Source organism: Erpetoichthys calabaricus, chromosome 1, assembly GCF_900747795.2.
Source record: "Erpetoichthys calabaricus chromosome 1, fErpCal1.3, whole genome shotgun sequence".
In the NCBI taxonomy this organism is placed as follows: Eukaryota; Metazoa; Chordata; class Cladistia; order Polypteriformes; family Polypteridae; genus Erpetoichthys; species Erpetoichthys calabaricus.
The window spans coordinates 197,534,894-197,562,012 of NC_041394.2; the positions used below are offsets into that span (position 1 = coordinate 197,534,894).

General features: G+C 37.5%; 1 protein-coding gene across 1 annotated transcript in view; it reads left to right on the plus strand.

The window, feature by feature from the left end:
- The window catches only part of scaf11 (SR-related CTD-associated factor 11), a 651,915-nt gene that overhangs the window by 301,436 nt on the left and 323,360 nt on the right, over positions 1-27,119 (plus strand). The gene's annotated exons all lie outside the window — the stretch shown is intronic.

Genomic DNA, 27,119 nt, shown 5'->3' on the forward strand with positions numbered 1-27,119 from the left:
CTTTTTTAATAATCTAACATTATGTCCTACTCTGATATCTTAAGGAAATTAGTCCTGAGCAGAGAAGCTGGATGATGATCTAATCCAAGTCTTCAAAATTCATCGATTAAATTGATTGAGCAAAATTTTTTTGCCTAAATGGTGAATCATGTACTGAAGGCCGGCATTGCAAATTATGAGGAAGTGTATTAAAGGAAGAGAGCATTTCTTCATATAATGGGTGTTGGAAATTTGGAACAAACAATCAGGTCAGGCAGTTGAAGCAGAAACCTCCATAACCTATAAGTATCTGGATGTTATCTTGGAACAACTTAGCTATCAGAAAATCAAAGAAGATTGATGGAGTGAACATTAACCTCTTGTTTATGTTAAACTTCTTCCATTCACAGAACTTGCTCTTCTAAAACAAACTTTGGTATTATCTAAAATCAACATAATATTCCCAGACCTGCTAAATCTGGTGAGAGAGGCTAGATCCTATCCCAGCAACATCAGGTGCAATGCAAAAATCAGGTCTTGGCCCACTCGTGTACACACCCACGCTCACACTTACTCAAGGTCATTTTAATGGCCCTGATTAACTTAACTAACACATCCCGACCTTGAATCACATACTATTCATTAACTGTGGGTTTATGTATGATCTTTTGATCTTAATTTTATACTTGATACATTAAAGTGATCCTTTCAAACAACTATTTGACTATTGTACAAAAACATTATAAGGCAGTTGCCATTAGTACTTCTGTAAAGCAGATAAGAATGCTGCAAAATGCAAAACCTTTTTAAAGCAGATACAACAATCCTGATGCATGTGAATTCTAGTTTTTCTCATATCATTCAGTAACCTCACTAGTACAGGAGATGTAAGACTTTTTTTTTTATCTTTTATTGATCTGCATAAGGCAATAAATGGGTAAGAAGTGATGATTGCAGAAATGATGTTGTTTGCATTTTTGTCATATTTTACCTGAATATCACTCAGTCTAATGAAATACATTTCATAGTGTTTCACTTATACAGAAATACAACTTTACACAAAAAGGCGCACTAGTAGAGGACAAGAACCACACACATTTTTTTCAACTGGTGCAACTATCAGTATGTATTGGTTCAATAATGGCAGCATCAATGGATGGTGTCAGTGGTAATAAATAAAGCTGTATCCTCATGCAAAATAAATTCTGTCTATGTTGATGATATATGTGGGTGCAAAAGTAAACCAGATATAAAAATCTGAAACTATACTAAAAAGCAATGTTTAACAATGTAAACTGTAAAAAAGGCAACTTGCTTATGAAAAGGAATCAGTGCTCTACTCCAGGAGAAGTGTACAAGGAAAAAAGTGATTTTTTTTCTTCTAGAATTGTGCTAATGTTTCTGGTGTAAGTTCAAGGTTTATTGACATTGTTCTGCTGTACACTTGATAATTTATGTTGAAATTTTGAATAGAACATTAGGAACTTTATAACGGAGTGAAGTCTGTTCAGATGTTCTCAGTAATTTGGTTACCTAATAACTCAGAGTCTTAAGCAGCTTATTCTGCTTTTGTTTTTTTTTTTGCATAACAGTTTCATAAAATGCCTGGAATATTAGAACATTCATTTTTTAGTTTTGCTTTTTTTAACATGGGAGCAAAGTATTCATTTCTGTCATTTACATTTTACTTATCAGTTTATAATACTGATAAAGTCATTTATTTTTTTCTTAAGTAAAAATTTTTGGAGACATGTTGCAAAAAAATAAAAATGATACTATAACCATGAAATTCTGTTCCTTAAAAGGAGGTTGAATTCACAAAAAAAAGCGACTCAGGCATTCTGAAGAAGATGTCATTTACATTTATTGTAGCAGGCCCTTTCCCCAAAGCAATTTAAAACTCATAGGACAATGAGTACAAGTGATAGGGAGCTGCAAAAGTGCTAAGGCATAAATCTGTGTTAAGTAATTTCATAAGTGCTAGTGAGGTAGAAAAAAGGGCAATGCAAATATCTTTGAAACAATAAAATTTCAAATGTTAAAACAAAATACAATAATAACAAAGGAATGCATCGGAAATCTATAAGTGATACCAACACACAATATATAAATTTCAAAGTAATCCATTTAAACTGTGGATACAATATAGTATTAAAAATGGCTCTGCTGTTGTTACAATTGAAAATAATAAATGCAAGAAAATGCATCAGAATTGAGTAATGAACAAAAGTGATACATGATACAGAAAAAGCTCAACAGGAGGTAAAAAGCAAGGAAACAGACATTTCTAAAAGGGGCTTTTAGAATAATACCAGTAGGAATTGTGATAAAGGGGCTCATGCATCATATTATGTTCAGAAGCAACAGTATCTACAAATGACTTTTTACAATATGTCCATGCAATTTGTTACTGTGCTTTTTTCTAGAGAGAACCAGACCTATCACAGCAGCAACACTGTAAGGCAAAACCCATCCCCGGACAATACCAGTCCTTTTAAGGATCCATTGGCAAATACAACCAGATGCACTCACTCCAAACTATTTTAAATTGGACAGTCAAGATTACAGCATCTTTTTCGCTTCTTTTCAGAGCTTTTAAGAAAGCTAAAAAAAAACAACAACAGCTCACAGAAGACACTTCAGATAGAAATGAAACCAAAGATGTTCTCTCCATGTTCGAGTTTTGGTACTCTAGCTTTGCTTCCTCATCTTAAAGACATTGAAGTTAAGTAAATATGTGACTTTTACTAGGTCACAGATGAGTGGGTGCATGTGTGGGTGTTATAATGGACATACTGTATGTCAGATATTGCTGGGATAGATAGATAGATAGATAGATAGATAGATAGATAGATAGATAGATAGATAGATAGATAGATAGATAGATAGATAGATAGATAGATAGATAGATAGATAGATAGATAGATAGTCGAGGGATGTTCAAAAAGTTTTTGCACTTTTTTAAAATCTATTTAGAATTTCAAAAACAAATTACATCACTTTTCTACACAGTCACCTTCCTTTGCGATGCAATTTTGCCATCAGGACATCAGGATTCTTTCTCCATGGCTGTAGCTGGATGTTAGGAGCGCTCTGCATGCATCACACTAGTATGCCAATTTTAGAACATTTTATTCCACTCATAGACGACTCTATGAGAGAGAACTTTATCCTCATTCTGAGCACACATGCGGAGACGAATTTGTGCTTCTGGCACACCTTCTGCCCACAAAAAGCGTATGACAGAACACTGTTCCCCTTTGGTGCAATTTATAAGTTTCGCAGCCATCTTCACCACAGGGTGACAACTCTTATTACTAAACTGCAAGGGTCAGCCGGCTTGCCAGACAGAACTAGTCACATAACACTCTCAGACACGAACAATTACTACTCCTCCCGCCTTCAACATATATAAGAGCAGAAACTTTTTGAACGTCCCTCGTAGATGCATGCATACATATATAGATGGTACTTTATTGGTCCCAACAAGGAAATTTGGTGATTTAAGAAGATCAATAAATAAATAAATAAATATTATTACAATCCAATACAAGGTATGATAATTTAATTCCCGGAACTGGCATGTACTGTAGAGTTGCCCACATGCTGTTTTTTCTTTTGACTTGGCTAACATAAAAAGTGCAGTCAATGTTACAGTGAGGAATTATAAAGGCGTATTGCCATAGATCATGGGTATCCAACACGTCGCTCGCAAGCTACCGGTAGGTCGCAACCCATTTCCAAGTAGCTCACCAAAGGGTTCATGAATCCTACATAAATTTGAGAACTTGATTAGTCAAATTAGGGGTGGGCGATCTTTCCAAAAAATCATATCGCGATCCACAATCTCAATTGCAATCTATGTGGCATACGCTAAAGAGAATATCCGGACTCAAACTCATCAAGACCCAAGTAACACTTTATCAAACAAAGTTAAATTCACCTGTTCTCTCATCCACTAACTAAGCAGAGTTAAGGAACACACCCCAAAGATGGCGAGTGAGTGAGGAAGGCCCCTCCCCACGGCCCGCTGCCTTTTTCTCAGATTCGTGCAAATAAATCGGTACTGCAAGTGAACTATGATACATAGTGAAATGAGAGCAGTCACAAAATCAACCAGAATGTTCAAGTAAATTATAGACAAAACTCAATGTAAATCTATTAAGTATTACTCCCGTGAAAAGCGGACAGACATATAGACAGAAAGACAGAGATTTTATATATTATATATTAGTAAACCTTCAAAATAATGTGTAGTTAAAGCACAACTCAACAGCATTCTCAGCATTTCTGGAGCTTATTAGAGCCAGATAACTATAAGAATCTTCACCAAGCAGCTCTGAAAATGTCTGCTTTGTTTGGGTCTACATGCCTCTGTGAGTCTGCCTTTTCTGACATAAATGTCATGAAATCAAAGTTCAGAACAAGACTGAGAGATGAACATTTAAATGACTCCATAAGAGTGAACCTAAGTGGCTACACTCCACCATACACCTCTCTTGTTGAGTCATCTCACTAACTAAAAAACACATCACACATGGACATGTGAATACTCTTGTGAAGTGAAACAGTGACATGTAACAAAATGACAAATGAATAAGGAATATCTGTGTGTTTGTAATTGCATTGTTTTGTTTTGACAGCATTCATCTTTTAATTCAATAATGTGAGATACACTAGAAAATGCGTACAGACATACAGTACAAAATGCACTTGCAGGTGAACTAAATATTTTTGTGATGCTTTAATGCAAAATGTGAATTGTGGACACCAACATTTTATAAACGTTCAGGCAAAACAAGCTTATTCAGTTTGTTTGGGTTGAAATAAGCTATGAGAATAAATGTTAAAAAACGTGAGTAGCTCCCGGCCATTTTCATTTTGTTAAAGTAGCTCTCCTAGAGAAAAGGGGCTGTTCTGTCCTTTCTTCTATAGTTCCTCTGTGTTACAAGACCAGTCCAGTCTGCATCAGTACATGACCTACGCATCAACTTCCTGAACAGTGATTGGACATAAAGAATCTTGGTGCAAGCCAAGTTCCTAGATTTTGTTGATAATTAGTTGCAAACAATTCTCTTTCCACCAAGAAACCATGTTCTCCGCCTGTCTCATTCCCCTTTGTCAATACACCCCATTAGTGCAGAATCATCTGAGAATTTCTATTATATTTATAATCTGAGATGTACACGGTGAACAGAAAAGGAGACAGGACTGTTCCTTTTGGTGCTTCAGTGTTGCTCACATCCACATTAGAGACGCAGTCCTCGAGCCTCACAATCTGATAGTCCGTTATCCAGGTCACCATAGGTCCATCTACCTGCGAGTATGGGCCAGTTACTGCAACTCTTAACGTGGATCAAGTGAAGGGATAGAGAAATATGTATGTATTGCTAACATTTTTTTCATATTTATTTTAAAATGCTAAGGTACTGATTATAGAGTGCTTATTCTGTTTTAAGAGGCAACATTGAAAAAATATATTCAAGATACCTATTCCAACTTTATTATACTCTTTCTCCTGACTTTGTTTTTCAGTATGGTTTTCATGTTCACAGCCTTAGAAAATTAAATGAATTCAATTCACATATCCCCTCTGACCTTACTGTTTAGCTTGTTTTTTGTTACTATCCATTTATATTTTCTCTCTGCCGCTTCTCATCTCTCACCTCCCTGCCATTCGTATTTACTGTCCTTTAACACTCCCATCTTAATCCTTTTCATCTTTTCTAGGCCTCTCTCACCTCTATGAATTCCCGCACCATCAGTACGTGCATTTCAGAGTTTTATCTCTTTATGTTTGTCTAGTCAGGCTCTGAAGTACACCACAAAGTGAAAAATACTGTACTCTTTTTGATTAATTTGTATATTAACCATTATTTGTTTCTTGTGACAGGTTATACATAATTTAGGAGTAAAAATTTTACTTGGGTAGTATTGATATACTGATGAAAGTCAAAAAACTTAAATTAGATGAACATGATGCAGAAAAATTGTTACCTGTGTCTTCCACTGCATCATACAGAAGTCATCTAGGAAACAAATTGCTTTTCTGTAATCTTTAAGCCAGAGCTGTTGCCTACCGGCACTGTTTGGAGCACACTTGTAGTGTGCAGATAGATTAATTCAGTGGTCAAGGGTAGGTTCTGTCATCTTAGAAATATAGCTAAAATTAAGCCATTTTTATCAGTCAAAGACCTGGAGACTGCTACCCAAGCCTTTGTTTCCAATAGGTTGGAATACTGTAACTCTCTGTACCTCAGAGTCAGTCAGGCCTCCCTATCTCGTCTTCAGCTAGCTCAGAATGCAGCAGCCAGGATATTAACTGGGCAAATGTTATTCCTATCCTGGTTGCCTGTTAGGTTCAGGATAAAGTTTACAGTACAGTAGTCCTTTGTGTCTTTAAAGCACTAAATAATGTGGCTTCTCCATATATTTCAGATCTCCTTATCCAGCATTCCTCTTCTTGGTCACTTAGATCATCCTCCCAGTTTCTCAGTTCATATGGAAAGGTGATTGAGCTTTTGCAATGGCTGCCCCAAAACTCTGGAATGGCAGAATTGCCTCTATGGTCCTGTCATTTAAAACATATCCAAAGACTCATGTTTTTCCTCTGGCTTTTTAAGATATAGAATAATGTTTTTGGGTGGTGTCATTTTAGAAGTTTTGATGTTTTTTTGCTTTATGTTTTAGAATTTATATTTAGTACCTTTGGATTTTACAGTCTTACTGTTTGTTTTATACCACGGGTTTGATTTTGTTTACACTGCACACTTTGGTTCAGCTGTTGGCTGTTATTAAATGTATTATAAATAAATCTGAACTTGAATTTGGATACTGGCTTGCATTATGCTTATCTGAGCTGCCCTGACTAAAGCTTGGACACTTGAAAATCCAAGGCAGCGGCCAAAACTCCAAGAGAAACCCACTCTTTGATTCCTGCTCCCACTCTTCAAGTGAATAGGGTACCAACATTTACAGTATGTATATCCAGCTCAGGTACTACTTCATCCTACTCATTTAAAGTGAATATCATCTCTTTAAGATAGAATATCTCACTTCTACCCTTTACTTTTATAACTCCCTTATTTGCACGCTGGCATATGAAAGGAGGTTCCACAAAGAATGAACTTCCAGAGCCAGAACTGAAAAAATGAGGACATGTGCCATCTATGCTAAAGTTTTAAATTTCAACAGAAAGTGGAGTGAAATTTGTTTTTTGTGGAAAGAACAACAAACAAAACTTTCTTTAATATCACGAAAGCTAATCATCTCACCTTCTCCACCAGAAGCATGCTTGTCAGTATCCATCCATCCATTATCCAACCCACTGAATCCGAACACAGGGTCACGGGGGTCTGCTGGAGCCAATCCCAGCCAACACAGGGCACAAGGCAGGAACCAATCCCAGGCAGGGTGCCAACCCACCGCAGCTTGTCAATATTAATACTACAATTATTCTCCTTGTTTTATAATTACCTTTATACCTTACAGTACAATGAAGAGTATTTATTCCTAGTTCTACTGGTGCAGAAATATGCAGCATCAATACAACACATGGAACAATAAAACAGTTGATACAAATTACAAAAGACAGCAATGCTAATGAAATTAATAAATTCGCAACAGGTCTAAATGGAAAATAAATTCATAAATATACAAATATTTGATACATTTCCTGTATCAGACAGAACAAGTAATAAATAACCTTTTGTGCCAGATGTAGGTTATCTAAATTACAAAGAGGACTAAGGTCTAATTCTTCTTACCCTACAGTGGGACACTCATTACTGGGACTGTCATCCTAAGTAACAATATGATGTCATTATCATCACCAGTTTAACATCAGTCTTTCAAGTTTATGCAGGTTAGCCGGTTGCCCTCCATACCATTTTCCAGTCTTCCAGTCCTGGTCATCTTTTGTGGTAAGACCTATTCTTTTCACATAATTCAGCACCACCTCCAATCATGTCTTCTTTGGCCTCCCTCTTGGCTTCATCTCTTCCACCTCTATCATCGGTGCTTCTCTTCACCCACATGCCCAAGTCACCTTTGTACAACATCAACAGAAACAATGTATTTCTTCTAGTCCAAAATCACACAAAGAATGTCTCAATGGGTTTTAACTAGCTCTGTTTTTTGACAGTCCCCCAGTCTTGACTCCCTAAAAAGACAAAAAAACCCAAAACTTCTCAAAAAACCCTTGTAGGGAAAAAATTGGAAGAAATCTTGTGAAAGAGAGAGAGAGAAAAAGAGAGAAAGAGAGAGAGACTCCCTTCGAAGTAGGTTGGGTGGGCAATGGGTGGCAAAAATGGGGCAAATACAATACACAAAACAGAACACAAGTAATCCTCTTCACAGAGCTGGATGGCCACACTATCATTGCCACAGTACAATAGTACATACAACAAGTCAAAGTGCAGGAACAGATTATACTACTCACTACATACAAAACTATTACATTTAAGGTTACAGATTTGTTCAAATACATCAAAATGAAAGATAGAAACAAATTAATAGAAATGAATAGAAATGAAAAACAACAACATCTGTTCATCAACCAATTTTAGAACCATGGCCAGATTGTAGAAAAGGAGTCAGGCAAGCTAGATGCAGTCAGAGTCCCAGAGACCTCAGCAAATGAACCGCCTCCTCTTTACTGGCCATTCTAGAGCTACAGCTGTGTCAGTGCTGGACCGGCCAAACTGATGAAAAGGCCCTTCTATCCTTATTTGTAGGTTTGTCCACTGCACAACACCTATGGCTTCCACACCAAGTCATTCACTTAATTCAGCATTCATCTTCCTCTCACTCCATGAAACTTCACACACCCATCTGAACCTTCTCATCTCCAGTCTTTCCAGCAAAAAATACATAGAAGTATGTAACACAACCTTTAGTTTTACTTCTTGTGCTAATATTTCCCAAAAGCTTCTAAGCTGAGTTCCTCTTTAAACCACTATGCACCAACTTGAAGAATTATACTGCTGTTCAATTCATTTAATGCAACTTATGTATTCATGGAAGATGAAGGTTAAATGTTATGATTCACAAAGTGCATTTAAGGAGAGCATGTAACTTTTAAACATAACAACAATGATCACTTTCACTTACGGTTTTGAAGTTATTCCACTCACCATTAGTCTGATAAGTAAGCTTGTTCTTTAGAGGACAACATAGAGTTTGAGGGGATGGGTGACATTTTCAATCAAGCTGTGTCTGCACTTTGATTTAACATTATGAGGGCAAAATATCCACTCTCTCAGAGGAAAGCAGTTGCAACTGCAGATTGAAAGCACGGTTTCAATTTCCACTTAGTGGATGCCGATACCCAAAGAAATTTTCAGAAATCAAACAGAAATAAAGCACAGGCTTTTTAATGGCTTGTTCAGGTTCACACAGTGAGCCAGAACTTTCAACCTTTTGGTATAAACTAAAATAGTCTAGCCACTAAGGGACAGTGTCCACTGATTATTGCTGATGAAGTGGTTTGAGGATTCACAAATAGTGACAGGAATTTAAAACAGTAGAGTGATTAATGGTAGATGACAGAAAAAACCCAAATTACAATGGAGGAATCCCTGACAACATATTCAGATGTATTTTTTGACACTTCTTCAAACGTACATTGTCTAGCTGTATTATGGGTTTTATTAATATCGACTTGTAATATTAAACACAGTTTACTTTGGGTTAAATGAAAGGATTCTAACACTAAACACTGTTTCATCATGGCTGTGCTGAACAGTGATGCGTAATACCCATGCTCTAAAGTTTTTCCAGCACTATACAAGAACTTATAGCTTTCCCTCAAGGAGGCATTAATTGGCCAGTGTAACTTTCTTTGTCTTGTCTTAGTGAAGGTTCATTTCCCCTTTTTGCCTGCACCTACATAGCATGGAACTGCTCATGAGTGCACTGAGTGTTGCCATAACATAAGAAAAAATGTTATAAGTACAGGTGCTCCTGGAACAGAATGGCACATTCAAGCTTAAATAACTTTAAATTTGACATTCTTAGAGATAATTTTAAATTGCACCGAGGACCTTAGCCATAATTTAAAATATTTTTTGTTTCATTTTTCTTCCTAAATGGATCCTTTGTATCTGTAGCTGGTTGTTTTAGTGATTTTCTGTCTGTACTTATACTAAGAAGCACATATTCTGTTGTGTGTTCATGATATACAGTATATGAGTACTGATGTATGGAGAACGCACACACTAGGCATTATGGGAAGCAGGTTGTCTGTCAAGTTTATATCAGGTCTCTGATGTTCATGCAAAATCTTCTCAATGGTAACATTATGCTATAGAAACCCACCACTTGTATTAATGGTGCTGAATGTAACAGTACCGTGGAAATAAATAATACCAGTGAAAATCAGCAACACATTTCCATTTTTTAAATTCAGATAGTATTTATGCACACACGTAGCACAATTTATTCCATTTAAGTTTGCTATTATTTTTTCATGTCTTACTATTTTAAAATTTCGCTTACATTTTGTATTTTGCTTTTACTCACAGTAAACACTATTTTGTATTTTGTTTAGATGGCTGCATTATTTTTATTAACACTGCCAGTACAAGGCACCCAGAAGTTGTGATATTATTGGTTCACCATAATAAAAGATGTTGATGCACTTATAACGACATCAAAGTCCCTTGGTAATTTCAAAACAAACTCTCATATGTTACCTATTTAAAAAGATTCTAGTTACTTATTGGCCTTTGACATTTTTGTTTTATTTTGCTCTTTTGGCTTTTTCATCCACATTTGTGTTTTGACTTTTGTCAAAAATAGTTTTTTTTTGCTAAATTTTTCCTACCATTTCCACTGGACAAAACAGACTTATTTTATGTTGAAAGGCGGCATAAGGATGACTTTTGGGCTGTGCATGCCACACATTTCAAATCAATATGCTCTTTTTGTAATAGGTGTGTATGGTTAAGATATTGTTGTCTATCCCTGTTGTTTTACTATTTTTCAGCTTTTTTGTCCCATGTTCTGTTTCTTCCTCCACCAATGTTGTTCCAGTCTCATCTCTATTAGCTTCTTCTACCTGTTTCAGCTCCATCCGTTCTTTTGTTGGTTTGTTATTAGCCTCATATAACTCTTCAATATATTCTTTCTATCACTTTGACTGTTTCCAAAATAACAAACAGTGGTAATACATCAGGATAGACAACATATCAGCAGAGATTATTAAACCTTTTGCTGTAAAAGGGAAACAAGAATGTAAGAGACTGTAGAAGAATGGCCAGATGACTTCAGATAAGCAGTGTTATTACTATTACCAAAAGAGACAAATGCAACACATTGTGAAGGCTACAGAACAATAAGCTTATTATCACATGTGTCAAGGGTAGTGGTAACGCTGATAGCAAAAAGATTAGAAATGAAGGCAGAAAAGTGTATGGAGGAAGCTAGCCAGGCAGGAACTATGGCACAGTGGTTAAGGGTTTGGTCTTCAATCCCTGAGGTTGTCGGTTCTGACACTGTGACCCTGAGCAAGTCACTTCACCTGCCTGTACTCCAATTGGAAAAAAGAAAAGAAATGCAACCAATTATATCTCAAATGTTGCAAGTCACTTTGGATAAAAGTGTCAGCCAAATAAATAAATGTAAGACCAGTTTGGATTCAGGAAAGAGAGGGGGACATCTAAGTGTAAGGAACCTAGAGTGTAATAAAGTACTATATGTTTATTTTGTGGACCTGGAGACATCATCGAACATAGTAAATTGGGTAAAACTGCTAGGAATATCGAGAGACATAGGAGGGTAGACTGGAGGGAAACAGACTTATTAGGAATCCATATATGAACCAGTCAGCAAAAGTAAGAACTGTATATGGACTAACACAAGCATGACTAATAGAAGAGGTAATAGACAGGGACTGTCACTATCCCCAATCCTGTTTAAAATCAATGTTGAGAGAATAATTAAAGAAGCACTGACAAACAACTAGTCAAGAGTGAAAGTCGGAGGATGATGGATTATATCGATAAGATTTGCAGATGGTGAAGTAATAGCATCAAGCAGTGAAGAAGGACTACAAAAACCAATCAACAAATTAGATTACACTTGGAAGAAGTATGGGATGAAGATCAATATAAAGAAAACAAAAGTGATGTGCACAAAAAAGGACAAAACAATGAAACCAGTAATAATAATAATTGAAGAGCACATCTTGGAAGAAATGGCCAGCTTCAGATATTTGCAAAGTATGCCATCAAGGGATGGAAGTAAAACAGATATGAAAATATGTATAGCAATGGGAAAAGCAGCCTTCAATGTTAAATAAAAACTGGTAACAAATAGAATGTCTAGAATACCGAAGTAAAATAATAATTAAAACAGTAATCCTTGAGTGTTGCATTGTATGGGGCAGAGACATGGCCAGTGAGGAAAGAAGATATAAATAGATAGGAATCATTTGAACTGTGACTATGGAGAAGGATGGGAACAAACAGTTGGATGGATAAACTATCTAATGAAAAGGATTGTTGAAGAAAGGAGCATGTTGGAAACAGAAGAAGGCAACAAACCTGGATGGGGCATGTACTTATTGGTGATGAATTCTACAAAATAGTGCTGGAGGGTGAACTGGAGGGATAGAAATCAAGAGGAAGGCCAAGGCAGGGCATGTTACATTATATGAAAAACGGTAAATCATAAATGAAAAGAAGAGCAGAAGACAGAATGCTGTGGAGCAACTGGAAATCAAAAGACCTGCCATATGGCAGATAACTAAAAAAAGAAGACGGTTTAGGTATAGACAATGTGGATTATAACAGATAAAGCACTGACCTTTCAGCCACCAACAAAACTGTCTCTCTCTGTGTAACCCTGTGCAAATAACTTAACCTGCTGGTGATTCAACTGTAACAATAATGTATGCAAATTATTGATCTTGTAAAGTCATCTTGCCTAAAGGCATCAGACAATTATGTAATAATAATAATAATAATTGCATTAAGTAGTGTTGATGTTTTTTAACCTGATTTATGAGGTTTCTGTATTTATTTCTGCCTAAGTGTACTCTGCTTATTTTTTCTGTAGCTATTAAATAAACCATGTTGTTCCTTTTTTCAAAAAATATTCCTTTTGATGGCTTTGTGGAGTGCTTAAGAAAACATCACACCAATCAAAATACTGATTATCGTTCTAATAGGTTCATTTTCTTTGTCTATTTTTTATTTATAGAAGAACTGAATTGACGTTGCGCAGGACTTTGGACAATGGCCAAATCATTGTTAATTTCTCTAGTGTCCTCTGAGCTTGATAGTAATTGTGCTAATCAACTGATTGCTTGCACTTTAAACTTTACCTGTAGACTTAATTGATCAATTACATTCATTTTACGCTGTTACTTTTTCATTCTGTCACATTCTGATATTAACAACCCCTTGGTTACTTTAGCATTAACACTAACAGCACACAGAGACAGAGCAAATATATTCTTTAGCCCAGAATTTATTTATTATTCTTTTTAAGCTAGTGAGACAACACTTTTATGATATATATTTGAAAAGAGTGTTTCTCCACATGCTTCATCTTATAGCCTGACCGTACTGTATTTGTAAATGTTATCTGAAATATGCTATCTGAAAGGTTATTAGGACAACCACTGCTTTTCTCACTAGCAGTCAGTCTATTGCTTTTATCTTCATGGTCATTGTACAATGGTTGTTTGGAAAGTATGGATTACAAGTTCCTATAGGATTCAGATCCGATTAGGATCATCTCTGTACACAAGCAGTCATTGCTTTTGATAAAACTCTACAGTCACCATCACACCAGGCTTGTTTGCTTTTCAGTCTGCTAGCTTTTATATCTTGTAATCTCATACAAAATGCTCTGACTGGTATGTTTTTAAATATACTGCTGGATCTTGTAAAATCAATTAGTTGAATTCTCCTAACTTGCACACAATCAAGAATGTGTAAATGCAAAATTAAATCCTGCATAAAAGAATATACTAGATATTCTATAATGACATATTTCAGCTAGTGAAGCCTAGTGACTAAAGCATTTGACAAAGCTGCCAAATTAGCCTTCTGCATTGTGCGCCCATCCCCTTGCCAAAACAGAAGTTAACAACTTCTTTATAACTCCATACTTTTAGAGCAGTGTTTCTCAGCTACTGGGTTAGGACCCACTTTTCAGTCTAACTGCCTCTGGTGGGTCATGGGTTGTCATATCTGGGTGCACAAGTGGGTCAAACAACAGCACTGCGCAATACTTATCCCTGTTAATATCTGCACTCATCTCTCGAAGGGGGAACTCACCCTCACACTCTTTCATTCGCAATGATCTGATAAAGGGGGACCCCACCACACTCTGGCATTCACACTTTTCAATAGGGAGCCTACCCCACCACCCAAGTCACACTCTGACAACAGGGCAACAGTTGATCGGTTGTGAATATACTTTAAAGGGGAAATCTGGGTCGCAAAACCCTAAAGGTCGACATACACTGCTGTAGAGCATATTGCTAAAATGTTTACTAGCAAAAGCTGCCGATGAAGTAAAACAAGATGTGTAAATAATTTGAATTACAGAGAAACAGGTATATCTTTCCATTTGAGGGGTGATCCCCTAAACCACAACTTTCATGATGGTAGACTTCATGAGCTCTACATTCTGCTCCCATACTCTATTGGGGTCCTGTACCTCAGAGGAGCTCAGATTTCCATAATATGTGCCCAGGTTCTTAATGACAAGAATAACACCCGGCCTCTCAAGAGCTTGGCCTAGTAATAAATGTGTTGGTGCATTCATAGTTAGGAAGCATGTTGATAAGCAGATAAATAAAAATATGGAGGCACCAGTTCTGAAGATTATGAAACTGCAATACTCAACAAGATATTATTTTGGAAGATGGACAGTCTTGATGGACAGGGACATTCACCAATGAAGACTTTAATATTGACCACTGCATGTAGCATGTCTGCTGTAATAAAGATTCAAAGTGGATGATATGCTCTGCTTTGTTTCATTGTCTTTTAAAGATACAGTATAGCAGATTCATATTAAAGCTGGCTAGTGTGAAGATGTCATTTTCTCTTCGTATTATAATCAGCATCTTTAAGAGCCAATACTAAGTGTGTCCAGAGAGAAACAGACAGACACTTTATGTAGAAGAAGAAACTTGATAAGTCTTTTCAGTCAAACAAGATGTTTGATGGATTAGATCCACGGTTTTCAAACTGTGGTACGCGTACCACTGGTGGTACTTCAAGTCATGCTAAGTGGTACTCATGTGGTCCTTTATTTTCCACGAATCGATGTTGCTAGAATGCCAAAATGTTGCATATAATCATATATCGTGTAAGTATACTACTGTAAATGCGTGGAAGACTCCAAGCCGGCTTTTATTAGCACGGGCACCCATTTCCTTAATTAGTTTAATATCACTTTAATGTCATAATTATAGTCATTATAGTGATTATAGTGACTTTTTTTTCAAAACAACACGGGTGCATAAATTAACGATTCATTGACAGTGGTACTTCAGTTTACTGGTCCTCGTGGAGTGGTACTTGTTCAAAAATGTTTGAAAACCGTGGGATTGGATACTGTATTAAAAGGCGCTATATTGCACCCGACCCGACACAGACTCACACTGAGGCACGTGTAAAAGCACAAAGACTTTTATTTTTCTTCACCTGTGGGGCACGTCTTCCCCGTGAACCCCACAGGCAATACACAATCATAAAAACACTACAGGCAACACAAAACACTTTTCCTCTGGCACTAGCACTCCTTCCAGGCAACCTCGTCCTCTTCCTCCCGATTCTGGCTCCTGAGTGGTGGTGGCTGGCCCCTTTTATAGTCTACCCGGAAGTGTTCCAGGTGCTTGACAACCTGGTCGCAATTGCACTTCCGGGTGGGGCTGAAGACTTGTCCAGTTGGGCTGTGAAATCCAGGCAGCACCCCCTAGTGGCCACCCTGCGGGAGGTGGGGGAATCACCATTGGTAGGGGGGCTGCCACCAAGCGTCCTGGGGGAGGTATTGAGTTGCCTATGGTTGCTCCGATGGAATATATGCAGCAGGGGCATCCTGGCCGGGCATGGGACTTGGCCGTCCGTCACAATACAAAGCATTTACTGGGTCAGTTTGCATTTGTCAATATGTGCTTTTGTTTTGTAAAGACATTGAAGACCATTTCATGTTTGAAGATAACCAATAAGAGCTGCAATATTCCAGGTAAAAAGTGAAGAGAATAGAAGAAATACTCATTAGCTCATTCTCAGCTCAACAGTGAGAAAGTCACATTAAAGATGCTGCATATGCCTGAATAGGTATAAGATCTCAGCATCTTCCTGAGGAAACCATTGCAGTTAGACAAAACCAATTAGAATTGCGAAGTCTATTATTATAACAAATTTTTCTGTATTCTTTACTAGAACCTTGTTATACTGGGAAAAAGTAGCCCACAAATCATGTGATTTACCGGTCTGTTGTGATAATCATAGCATTGACTTTTGAGGACTTTTTTGCATACAATCCACAATGTCGGTGACAGCCTCTGAGCTACGGACAAAAGAGTTTCTTGGTTTTAGTACCCACAGAACCAGTAGTCTGCTACTTTTTCACCAATTGCTAAACTGTGCATTTCATGTGAGTATTTGCAATAGGATATTATTCCACAAATCCCTGAGGTGTCAACGTGAAGGAACCTGTACCAAAATACCACTCCCCAACCAAATTACAAAGTTCCAATGAATGTGGCATGTCATCTTTGCAGAACACAATGAAACAAAACATGCACAAGGACCTCCCTGTAACTTCACCTGACTATGTTTTTCCCCTGCAAAAACTATGGTGAAGCTACTTACCATGAGTGGGGAAACTTTCTGTGCATCACCATGTATTTTTACATTTATAACAGTGTTTATTAATTGTTTGCCTCTGCTGTAACTAGAGGGAGAGAGTCACAACATAGGGGTTTGTCATATGTGCATCCATAGATAGCTTCAGTTCACAATTGTATGTTTATAAGGAATGGTTTGGAATTACAAGTGTTCTCCAGGGGCCTCATGAATAACGCCGTGTGTAGAATTCACACTAAAAAATGGCATACGGACAAAAGCGGAAATGTTCGTACATACAAAAAAATCCAGATGCATGAATCTATGCATATGCCAACTTCCACATTCTTCCACTACATAAATCCTGGTCAGTGTGAAAAGTAACGCATGTGCACACGCCTGTCACCACTCCCAAACTCTTCCCAGAATTACGCCTCTTTGAATATGCAAATCAATATAAATAGCCCTTAAGTTCAGCATTCTGTGAAAAGGCAATGGCAAAAGCACGGGGGGAAATAGAAGAATCTCAGCAACTACCAAGTGGAGGCAAGGAAAAACGTATTATTTGTTGGTTTAAACAGTTGTATAAACAACAAAAGGAAGTTGATCGAGTGACATAGAGTGTCAGAGAAACTCGAAATCTGAAGTTCACAAAGTCATACAGTGCCCAAAATAAAAAAGAAGTGGTCAGATGTCAAAGTTGCCGTGAAAAGGTGAATAGTAGCCCACTGTCTGAGTGTCATATGAAAGCTTATTAGAGTACAGAGAAAAGAAAAAAAAAATAGGGACACAGTGAGAAAAAAGCTCAAAATGACAACTTTAATCACATAGTTTATTTTGTCATTAAAGTAGAACATCATAAACTCCATCTTAAAATCATTTAATTTACTAGTTTCTCAAATCTCATCATAACTAAAGTAGCATGTTAAATGCTTTGTTTTGTATATGTTCTTCTATGTGCTCTATGTGTGTGAATCACTACGTGCTTCTTAAACGGGCTTTCTCTTCCTCCAACAGGACACAGAATCCATTACATCTGTGATATTACAGCTCTCTGAATAAATTAAATACCTTCCTTTTCTTTAAAGGCCATGTCAGGGATGTGGATCTAAAAAACAAAGGTAAACCACACTGGAACAAAAGCACTGCTTTGACACTGGGTGCCTCCAGTTTGCTAAACCGAGCGGAGAACTTGCGTACCCCAGGGTTAGAGCTACGATGAAAATGTGCGTGGATTTACGCCAAGTTTAGGTTTCATACATCACGTTTTGAGTGTGGAAACGGGAGTATGCAACATTACTGTGCGTATGCACCGTTTATTCATGAGGCCCCAGGTCTTCAAAAAAAGTTATAAGAGAGCTAAGAAAATTAACTGAAAGTATGGAGAGAAGTCACAGTATTGGAAAATAAGAAACCAGTACTTTCTGTAACACTCTAGTTGATGGCAAAGCAAGAAATATTGTGTGAAAAACTTTGCAAGAGGAGGATTTGATAAGAGTATACAGATACAAGTATTCAAACACTCACTATCATGGTTTTGCAAGAGGACAATGATCAAGACAATGAGGCATACTCATTGTTTGATAGCATAAACACAAAATGTTCAGTTTCAATAGCAGATTACATTGAACAATCAAAAAAGCATATGAGCAAATAAGACCCAACTTTTCCCAATGCTGTGTTGGCAATAACTGATTAAATCTCTTTTGTTTCTCTGAAGTCAGCTTTGAATTGCATCTTTGGCAATTATTTCCAGTAATTCACAAATGCAAGGAACTATCAATAGGGCTAGTGTCTGGTTCTAATCCACTCAACTTATTTCAACAGAAGGTTACTGAGTTAAAGAATAAAAAAAAGGAAGTGAAATTAATAGCACAATTGCAAAGGCTGTGTATGTTGCTGAGAGGATCTGCAATTGCAGTGACACCACCATAGTGCAAGACAGGAGTTAGATTGTAAGATGGTTTAGTGTCAAGTTCACTGGCTGTGGTAACATGGCAACAACAGACCACCAGCAATAGGAGACACAAACAACACAATAAACAACAAACTATCAAAAGAATACACCATTCTTGGTATATCTGTCCAAGCCCCAGCTAGAAGTAGGGTGCTATGTTGTTATGTTCCAATATTGTATATACAGACCTAGGGATTGTTACTTGTGGGGAAAACCTGTTGCATTTGGGAGAATGGAATTGTGCCAAGTATTCCCTATGCCACTGAGCAATAGCGAGAACACCTATAACCTTCTACAGGCATTACTGCTCCATGTTTTAGTGGGCATGTAGCTGGGTAAAGGATTTCCTTATTTTTTAACAGATCCAGAACTGTAGGAACACATGGGGCAATTAACAGGATAGACCCAAGTATTATGTAGCCTATTCCTGATTCGAGAACTAAAAGCTGCACTTCCCCAGAAGTAGTTCCAGACTAGAGCTTTAATAGCCCTTTTGGTCATAAGGCATCAGTATGGAGTCAGGCTCAAGAAAACTGGTAATGGTTATTAGCAGGAGAAAGAAAGGCTGGGGTCTGAAGAATAAACAGAGGAGTAAGTGAGAGGCGACAAGTTCAAGTGGGTAAACACAGTAGGCACCCTACTTCTAGTTGGGGCTTTAAACCTGAAACAACTCTGCCCAGAGTTGATTTAATATTTTGTTTATTTTGTTATTTGTGTCTCCTAACACCTATACCTCTGTATATATTTCTGATTTTTTATACATTCTGTTGTTTGTTTTTATACTTTGGTCTCCTTGACACATTTTTGGCCTTGGAATGTGCTCAAGAATGTCATCTACAAGCCATAATGGTTAATGAGGAACATCCAACTATCCATGCATCCATACATTTTCGTAACCTGCCTATCCAGGGCAAGGACCATAGGTAGCTGGAACCTATCCCAGAAGTCATCAAATGCAAGGCAGGGTCAACATAAGTCCATCACTGGGTGAACACACAGACACACACTTACACTCACGCACACAATGGTGCCGATTTAGCAACACAGATAGACTTAATCTGAATGTCTATGGACTATAAGTGTGAACTGGAGCACCTAGAAGAAATTCAAGCAAACACCATGCAGGGAGCATCTGGGATGCAAACCCCCATCTCTCTTATTCTGAGGCAACAGTGTGCCACCAGCTAATTAGGAACAGTGTAATATTATAGGCTTGTAGGATCATTACTGTCGTGTGTACAGTTTGAGGTGAGATTCTTACTTGTATGTACCAATCAGCACACAACACAGAGCCACTCTCTGGTGCCATGAATTGTGAGTATAACCGTAAGGCCACTAACATAAAGAATATACTTTATTTAAAGAAGTCTGCCTCTGATACTACAGTCATTGACCCAACTAGTGCATAAACTCTGTGGAGAAAAATGGTTTGATAACTAAGAGTGAAGTGAACAAATTAATCAAAGTACCAAGCTGGGGAACCTTCAAATCTGGTAATGGAAGAACTGTGACAAAAAATGCTAAATTTGAACAGAAGTGTCCCTTACTAATGTATTCATCCTTTTAAGCAACATGTTCTTCAAGGGAATTGTAGCAATGATGGTTAGGAAACCAGTTCCTCTTAAAGTGTCCATTTCTGGACCTTATTATGAAAGCATTCTAAATAAATACAAACAAGAAGAAGCCACTAAAAATGAAACTCTAATGATAACTGAGAACATGGCAAATGAGAAGAAGTGAAAAATGCTGCTGAAGCTTCACAAGCAGTTTGGACATGGCTTAGCTGACAACTACCATGGCTGTTGCTCTAACAGTAACCTTGATGCATATGTATCCTGTCAACTGCTATGTATCTTCATACTGCCAAATAAGCAGAGCTTCAAAACTAGTGAAACAACAGGGGTTTTAACTAAATCCCAAATCTATGACAAAAAATATATTTCTAAAAGAAGGGTTGTGTGCCTTGAAAGAATCGGCGGCAAATACGTTGTCCAAGGCTTACTTAGTGTCTAGAGGGTTTGAAAAATTGACTTGAATGAGCTTCCAAATAACTCATCAATTTGCTCATTTTAGTTTTTGAGGTGGCTTCCTGTGGCTATTTGTCAAAGACAGTGCAATGCACTCCATGGATTTTTGCTTGTTAGTTTTCTGTTACGTTTTCATTTTTTTTATTCCCCAAATGTTGGTTTACTCTTTTACAGTTTTATTTTTCCCCCAGTTAAGAGTGAGTATGCATGTGTACAGTCATTGGGTCAATGACCCTACACTGTCCTATTTAAAGCCCATGCATACTTATATTGCTCACTAGTGAGGGTTGCTGTCCTCCATGCTTCTGGCTTACATTCTTTTAAGTTGAGTAATCTTTTCAATCAATGCATATCTCTCTATTATAATAAAAAAATCCTGGAACGAGATGAGACTTTTTAGCCTGGGACAAAACATGATTTTTTCAGAGAGATACTTTCATGTCCCGCGAGACGTGACTTTTTGCCATGAGATTTAACCACGCCCAGAGTCGGAAATAAAAGACAAAAAGTAGATGACAAAGTAAAATGTCGTAAAGAATTCAAAAACGTTGGTGCGATAACATGCAGAGCGGGTTAGAGATATTGAATGTACTAAAATTCGAAAGTCTCAAAAAAATGATAGTAAAGATCGCATTATCGCAAACAAACGGAAAATATTACACAGTAAAAAACGGAACAGCAAAAAGAGATTGAATATATTGTTCGGATTAATACTTTAAGCCGGAGACTTGTAGATCGTCTAATTAGTGTTGCCATCAGGGAAAAGTAGTGTTTCTTCAAAATGAAGAGGGGTATCCACGAGAATTAAAAGATTTGTTGTTTGGTGAAAGTGAAATCCACATACACAAGCAGCAGAGACGTGAAGTGGCTGGCTCATAGCGTAGGCCGGGGGGGTTGGCGAACAAAGCGAGTAGGGGGAAAAGCCCCCTAGTAAACTTAAATTATTCTTTTGGAGCTTTTCCCTTTATGTAATAAGCTAGCCATTTACTGTATTCTTTAGTTTGGTTTCCTTTATTATAAAAATTAAGACATATCATTAACACTTGTTTGGTTTACTTTTTTTTGGTTCATCTTACTTTTTGCTGGTTAAATTATCCAGCTATCATTGTAACTCTTAGGCTTTGAGACTTAAGATATTTCTAGTTTAGCGTTTAACTCCTTTATGTCAATATGTTTTGTTGTTTTTTTTTTTTTTGTTCCCCTCTGGAGGGTCTTATTAAACAGGCTTGAACTCCTGTCTGTTGGGGTGACTCACCCATCTCATACATAGCACACCAAAGTACTCACTTCTCATTTCTCACCCTCTCTATCCCCTTAACATACCTGACATTTTTTTTGTCTCTTCTAGTAAGTCTTCCAAACCGCATCTGTTGCTTGAGGAAGCTTTAACTCACTTCCCAAGTTACTTCTGGCATAACCTTGGAATCGTTTCCAGTGTCTTTGGTGATCCTTCTTGGGTTACTGAATAGCTGGAGCTACAACACTTACCATGGTGTCTCTGAAACCACAAATGGGTCAGGTCTCACAGGTGTCTCCTGAGCTGTTTCAGAATCAGAATACTTTATTAATCCCAAAAGCAATTACTTAAATCTTTGATCACACTTCTACAGTTGAGGACTGTGTTCTGCAAGCTAACAAAGTGAATGTCATGACTGGTCTCTTGCCAGTCCTCTTACATCTCATACTGTGACTGCTACCGCTGGCAGACATTCTGCCCCTTCAGAAACCCCCTCTTAAACAGTTTTCAATGGAAACGATACACACTCTTTCAATACCTCTTTGCAGAATTAAGTGCCAGCTTGCTGGCTTGCTTTGTGACTTTCTCCTCATGTGGGACTATGAACATTTAAAAGATCGAGCTGTGGCCATCCTGTGTTTTCTCACTTGCCTGCTTCTTTTCTCCCAGACTTCCTCCACTGTGGCCTTTGCTGCCGGCCCGCTGGATCCCCTTGATGAAGAAGATTTTGTGTTCATTTGAGTAGGTGTCGAGGCCAGTACGTCACATTTGATAGCTGTTCTTTGTGAGGCTGGTTAGCCTCTGTAAGAGACTCGTGTTTGTAACTGGCAGAACAGAAATAAAAGTTTCTACTCCTTGAACTCTCCTGTGCAACTTTGTGACCCAAGCTTGACAATACATTACAAGGATAACATGGTTCTATTTCTCTGGGCTTGGGGCTCAGGTAGTGCTCCCAATGATCCTGGGGGTATTCTAACCTCTGTCTCCTCTCTCTCTCTCCCTCAGTCTCTAACATGGGAGTTCTGAAGCACCCACTAAAATTACACAGCTAACTGTCTCTAGCAATGACTTTCTTCCTGCACTGAGGTATAACTTTACATTTTCATGTCTAGTTTGGGCTTAATCTCTCAATCTTATGGCTATTCAGAGCCATGTCAATATTTCATGTTAGGCTTTGCTCTCTAGCATACTCCTGCCATCCTGAAACTAAAATTTCTGAGACAGAAACTCAATGACAGGTTGGTAAGAGGAATAGTAAATAATTACATAGCTCTGACCTACAGTTTGAATTCGAGATACCACCACTGGATTAGTTAGCATTGTTAACTTGTGAGAAACTGTTTGAATCCACAGCCTTCCACTGGGACTCCCCTATAGCTTGTTAAAACATCCCACTTTCACGGATATGCATAGTAGATCATCAAGTAGAACATCAAGTTAAGCAACCGTTAATACTGTAGATATGTCCAGTATGTTGTGGAATCACAGGTAACTGAACCTGACTGTGGTGTGGTTTAATGATCATTTAATGAATATTCAGGTTTAATGAACATGTCACTATTATGATTAACACCACCTCCATATACCACTCTAACCCAGAGAATATCCTTATCAGATACTATTGGTATATTTAAAAAAACACACTGAATGGTAAAGGAAGAACATGAAGTTACCAAATAAGAGACAAAACTATCCCTAGGTGTCCAACAGCTACGTTTGTTCTAGTCTCTATCTTTCAGCTGGAATGGCTTGCCTACTTGGTCACTATCCAAAATCACAGTACCTCAAACACAAAACACTCTCCTACTCACAAACATTCTGTTCTACTTCAACAAGATGAATTCTTATTAAAAGTCACCACCGAACCTCGAGCTAATGTGATCATTGTCAAGGAGTAGCCTTTAATAACCACCCTGTGGTTACCTCTGGTACATTCTGAAAATCCTGGGACCATCTTCCCAGACTCTTTGGACTTAAAACCCTGAGGTTGTGGATCCAAATCCCACTACTGACCATGAGCAAGTCACTTTCCCTGCCTGAGCTCCCACTGTAAAAAACAAAAAAAGGAAATGTAACTAGCTGTATCAGTTAAATGCTGCAAGTCGCTTTAATAAGTAATAATAATATGATGAACCCAGTTTAAAAGAGAAAATTAAAAACCTTTAAAAAGTACCCGGATAAGATACTTAGCTGTTAGCTAATCAAACAAGGTTCATGGTCTGAATAGTCTGCTCTCATTTGTTAAATGTTTTAGGTTCCTATCCCTGCATCTTTGAGTTTTTAACTTAAGAGCTAGGTATTCTTGGTAGCTTCAATACTTCTTGCCCTTTATGATGTGGTTACAGATTCCACATACTGTATTAGGCCTGTGCTATCATGTAACACTCTTGGAGGGCTTCTCCCAGCATAACACTGGTTCACCATGTCCTCTCTTTGAAATGGTGTCTTCAGGGTAACTACTTACAGGGCACCATACAAAGGCAGGTAATGGAAAACTTTAATGGCTGTTTAACCAAACTGCTACTAGGAATGGCTTTAATGTTACAGGCGGGATGGGGGCTTTTTTAAATATATAAAGTGTTTGGTCTGTACAACAACAACAACAATTTATTTCTTGTATTGCCCCAAGTCACAAAAGGAATACATCAATGGGCTTTAACAGGCCCTGTTCGATGACAGCCCCCCCAACCTTGATTCTCTAAGAAGACAAGAAAAAAACTCCCAAAAAGGCCTTGTAGGGGAAAAAAATGGAAGAATTGGGAAGGCCAATTTGATGAAAGGGCCCTTCTACCCCATGATTTTAGTGTTCCTTTATCTGAGATGAACTTTCCATAGTCAGGCAAACAACTTGACAGTAGAGCAGTGGCACCAAGTGCCACATGAGGATACTGAGAAGAGAAACAGAGTGTCTGAAAACCTGTTGTCATCCAGGTAACCCGCTGCACAAAAAATGCTACTATGTAATAGGAATGAAATATGTGCCCCTGGGTGATTTTAAGCAACTGCCTCTTATGTCACTGCTACGTCTATTAAAAAGTGTCAGTGTGTCGTTCCCTTTAGCATGTTTATGAAAAACTGAAAAGACATCCAGTCACAAAGAGAAGAAAAGAAAAAAGATATGGAAATTATAACTCAACAAAATAACATATAACACTCAAATGCACTTTGTCCAATTCAGGATCACAATGACCCAGTACCAATCTTGGCAACAGTTGATGCACTGCAGGAAGCAACTCTGGACATGGCACCAGTCCATTGCAATAAAAGCTCACACCCTTAGTCAATTTAGAATTTACAGTTATCCTAATGGACTCATTTGTAGTGCTGTACGAGGAAACACATTATATCAAGTGAGAATGAACAAACTTTATATGGACAGTAAGTGGATGTGGAATATGAACCCAAGAATTTGGATCTGTGAGGCAACAGTGCTATCTAGAGAGAAAATTCTGCAGTCCTACTACTAAATTCATATGTTTTAGTAAGATTGTTTTCTTTTTAGATTCAAATCTCCTTAACTTTGCTTTGCCTTTAGATTCTAATCTGGCCTATTTCTTTTGCACCACAGATTGTGCCACTCATTCCTGAATGTTGCATGTTGAACCTTGTATTTTGTCTTGATTTTTAGACATCATTTATATTATTATCTAGTACACTTTAAAAGGTATTCTAGAGATTGGCAAATGAAAAAGATAATTTTTATCAGTTTGTTGTGTTCTGCATGTATCTTACTCTGTAAGGTGAATTGTATTTCCCATGGTATCATGTTCTTATAAGTGAGATAGATAGATAGATAGATAGATAGATAGATAGATAGATAGATAGATAGATAGATAGATAGATAGATAGATAGATAGATAGATAGATAGATAGATAGATAGATAGATAGATAGATAGATAGATAGATTGATAGATAGATAGATAGATAGATAGATAGATAGATAGATAGATAGATACTTTATTAATCCCAAGGGGAAATTGACATACTCCAGCAGCAGCATACTGATAAAGAACAATGTTAATTAAAGAGTCATAACAATGCAGGTATACAGACAGACAATAACTTTGTATAATTTTAACATTTACCCCCCCCGGGGTGGAATTGAAGAGTTGCATAGTGTGGGGGAGGAACGATCTCCTCAGTCTGTCAGTGGAGCAGGACATTGACATGGTTAATTCATGAACAGATATCGCTGGGCTTTGTGTTTATTAGGTTTGAAGCACTTTGTTTTCATGTATGTTTATGCAAATCATTACGCAATTATCACTTTGTAAAGTTTGCATTGTATCTGCCTGTGAACTTCGCACAGCGTTATGTGCCTGCATTCAATGAAAAGTGTTATACAAAAATAAATTGAATTGAACTGAGCTAGTCTTTCAAAGTGGACTTAATGTGTTTAAGAATCAACAAAATTATATTGATGCTTTTATTCAATCCGTTACATGTTCTATGTTGGTTTGGATTTTTTATGTAGAGAATAACATTGTTAAATTTAGCAGTAAAAGTATTGTTTGGAAGCAGCAAGAAGTTCAATTCAATTTTGACAGACAACAGCCATTTTCTGTTTACAAAGTTTTGTTTGTTGCCATCAGACTGCAGATTTAGGTTTCCAAGGGTGAAGGGCAACATATTTAAGAATGTTTTACCCTTGAGCAATGAGCATTTTGAATTCTAGTAGTTGTAGGACTCCTGCTGAGTTCCAAATTATTATTGAGTACTGTAATATTTTATTTCCTTTGTTTCTGGAAATCTTATGGGTGTGTGTGTACAGAATGTAACAATGACTGTCACATGCTGGCTTATTTTCTTGTATCTGTTGTGAAATAAATAGCCGGATACACAATGAAGGTTTGGGGCAGCCACCTGTATACTTTAACTGGCTGCAAAAAAGGTTGAAGTTTAAGTGCAATGTCTAAAAGAGAACTCATCCAAGTAGGGAGGATGGTGGGTTTTTAAGGTGGTTTAAGGGAAGTGATGTCATCGGACTGTAATCGGATACAGTCAGAGTTTCTCATGTCTGGTCTGCAGAGACAAAAGAGAGAGATTTAGTGCAACCTGCCTCCCCCTGGCCTGGCGTGGAATTAGTGTCTTCTGGTTCCTTTGG